Below are 3,577 nucleotides of genomic sequence, written 5' to 3' on the forward strand. Positions count from 1 at the left end.
GGCCAAGTTGGCGGTGCACCACGGCATAGCTAGATGGCTTGGTGGGGAGTTTTGTGAAAAATTGAAATTCGTGATTTTTGAGATGTGAGGGTTGGAAAGGCCTACAAATGTCCCCAAATGAATACCATGAAAGTCTTGGTGCACGAAAGTTTTGAGTTCGGTGGGTTTTGCACATGGCCAAGGTTGGCGGTGCACCACGGCATAGCTAGATGGCTTGGTGGGGAGTTTTGTGAAAAATGAAATTCGTGATTTTTGAGATGTGAGGGTTGGAAAGGCCTACAAATGTCCCCAAATGAATACCATGAAAGTCTTGGTGCACGAAAGTTTTGAGTTCGGTGGGTTTTGCACATGGCCAAGCTTGGCGGTGCACCACGGCATAGCTAGATGGCTTGGTGGGGAGTTTTGTGAAAAATGAAATTCGTGATTTTTGAGATGTGAGGGTTGGAAAGGCCTACAAATGTCCCCAAATGAATACCATGAAAGTCTTGGTGCACGAAAGTTTTGAGTTCGGTGGGTTTTGCACATGGCCAAGTTGGCGGTGCACCACGGCATAGCTAGATGGCTTGGTGGGGAGTTTTGTGAAAAATGAAATTCGTGATTTTTGAGATGTGAGGGTTGGAAAGGCCTACAAATGTCCCCAAATGAATACCATGAAAGTCTTGGTGCACGAAAGTTTTGAGTTCGGTGGGTTTTGCACATGGCCAAGTTGGCGGTGCACCACGGCATAGCTAGATGGCTTGGTGGGGAGTTTTGTGAAAAATTGAAATTCGTGATTTTTGAGATGTGAGGGTTGGAAAGGCCTACAAATGTCCCCAAATGAATACCATGAAAGTCTTGGTGCACGAAAGTTTTGAGTTCGGTGGGTTTTGCACATGGCCAAGTTGGCGGTGCACCACGGCATAGCTAGATGGCTTGGTGGGGAGTTTTGTGAAAAATTGAAATTCGTGATTTTTGAGATGTGAGGGTTGGAAAGGCCTACAAATGTCCCCAAATGAATACCATGAAAGTCTTGGTGCACGAAAGTTTTGAGTTCGGTGGGTTTTGCACATGGCCAAGGTTGGCGGTGCACCACGGCATAGCTAGATGGCTTGGTGGGGAGTTTTGTGAAAAATGAAATTCGTGATTTTTGAGATGTGAGGGTTGGAAAGGCCTACAAATGTCCCCAAATGAATACCATGAAAGTCTTGGTGCACGAAAGTTTTGAGTTCGGTGGGTTTTGCACATGGCCAAGGTTGGCGGTGCACCACGGCATAGCTAGATGGCTTGGTGGGGAGTTTTGTGAAAAATGAAATTCGTGATTTTTGAGATGTGAGGGTTGGAAAGGCCTACAAATGTCCCCAAATGAATACCATGAAAGTCTTGGTGCACGAAAGTTTTGAGTTCGGTGGGTTTTGCACATGGCCAAGGTTGGCGGTGCACCACGGCATAGCTAGATGGCTTGGTGGGGAGTTTTGTGAAAAATGAAATTCGTGATTTTTGAGATGTGAGGGTTGGAAAGGCCTACAAATGTCCCCAAATGAATACCATGAAAGTCTTGGTGCACGAAAGTTTTGAGTTCGGTGGGTTTTGCACATGGCCAAGTTGGCGGTGCACCACGGCATAGCTAGATGGCTTGGTGGGGAGTTTTGTGAAAAATGAAATTCGTGATTTTTGAGATGTGAGGGTTGGAAAGGCCTACAAATGTCCCCAAATGAATACCATGAAAGTCTTGGTGCACGAAAGTTTTGAGTTCGGTGGGTTTTGCACATGGCCAAGTTGGCGGTGCACCACGGCATAGCTAGATGGCTTGGTGGGGAGTTTTGTGAAAAATTGAAATTCGTGGTTTTTGAGATGTGAGGGTTGGAAAGGCCTACAAATGTCCCCAAATGAATACCATGAAAGTCTTGGTGCACGAAATTTTGAGTTCGGTGGGTTTTGCACATGGCCAAGTTGGTCGGTGCACCACGGCATAGCTAGATGGCTTGGTGGGAGTTTGTGAAAAATTGAAATTCGTGGTTTTGAGATGTGAGGGTTGGAAAGGCCTCCAAATGTCCCCAAATGAATACCATGAAAGTCTTGGTGCACGAAAGTTTTGAGTTCGGGTGTTTTGCACATGGCCAAGTTGGCCGGTGCACCACGCATAGCTAGATGGCTTGGTGGGGAGTTTTGTGAAAAAATGAAATTCGTGGTTTTTGAGATGTGAGGGTTGGAAAGGCCTGCAAATGTCCCAAATGAATACTATGAAATTCTTGGTGCACGAAAGTTTTGAGTTCAGAGGGTTTTGCACATGACCAAGGTTGGCGGTGCACCACGGCATAGCTAGATGGGTTGGTGGGGAGTTTTGTGAAAAAATGAAATTCGTGGTTTTGAGATGTGAGGGTTGGATTGCCTCCAAATGTCCCCAAATGAGTACTGTAAAAGTCTTGGTGCACGAAAGTTTTAAATTGGATGGAGTTTGCACTTGGCCGAGTTGGTCGGTGCACCGCGACTAGATAGCTTGGTGCCAAATTTTGTGAAATTTAAGACCTTGGCCAAATGGAATGAAATTTTGTCGGGAGGTTCCTGATATTGTTTAGTTGTGGACTGGAAAAAATGAGGTCGAAATTCGGAGTCTACATGTGCTTTTCTATTTCCCCGATTTTACACATACGCGGTAAGTAAAAAAAATAAAAAAATAGTTCCACTTCGAGAAAAATTACAAAATTTGGTAAACAAGGAGATAATATTATTCTAAGAATTACTGCAAAAAATGGCATCAAAATTCGATGTGTAGCTCCTGATATGGACTTATGTCAGCTCAAAAAAAGTGTATCTACTTGTACAAATTTGCCTTTTGCATATTAACCTCTTATAGGGGGGGAGTGCTCCTTGAGCCGGCCAGCTCCACACTGGCATGTTTTAACGGGAGCTTGATGAGGCCTCCCCCCTCACATGGTGCGTGCGTTAGCATGTTTATCATGGCACAATTAGCCTCTTCATAGTTGTTGAGTTTTTTTAAACCAATACACGATCGTCACTGATCGTTGGTCAGCTCGGCAGCTAGTCCCTCGGATATTGTGGAAAATTATTTTCATGCCTAGCGATGCTTGACTCTGCGCCACTTGATGTTTCCATTTGCTTGCTTCCCATGGTAGGTGGGGGGTGGACCGTCTTGTGGTGTGGTGTCTTGCGAACGTGAGGGTGTGTGAGTTGTGATCGAGATGCACCTGTTGGCCGGCTCCATGCCTTGCGTATCGAACGGTCAAGCATGCATCTCTTCCATTTTCACCCGTTGCCTTGGGTGATATTGGTTGATTAGTCCCTTTGTTGCCTACCCACTAAACGTACTTTTGTGGTTGCTTACGAATTCTATCTTTCCTTCACGAAGAGGAGTTGGAGGATCCTAATGTCACGCACGTGTTCCATCTAGTGAAACATCCCAGTGATGCATGTGTTGGGGCTAGTTCTTTTGGATGCAGTGCATTATATGAACTCGGGTTTACTTTAGCGACCCAGTCAACATAATTCGGTTGTGTCCCTTGATTGAGACGTTGTCCTTGAACTTGTTGTTAACAATATCGTTCTTTCACAACCCGTCGTCTTGAGTGCGATCGAAGGC

Source organism: Vigna unguiculata, unplaced genomic scaffold, assembly GCF_004118075.2.
Source record: "Vigna unguiculata cultivar IT97K-499-35 unplaced genomic scaffold, ASM411807v1 contig_266, whole genome shotgun sequence".
Classification (NCBI taxonomy): Eukaryota; Viridiplantae; Streptophyta; class Magnoliopsida; order Fabales; family Fabaceae; genus Vigna; species Vigna unguiculata.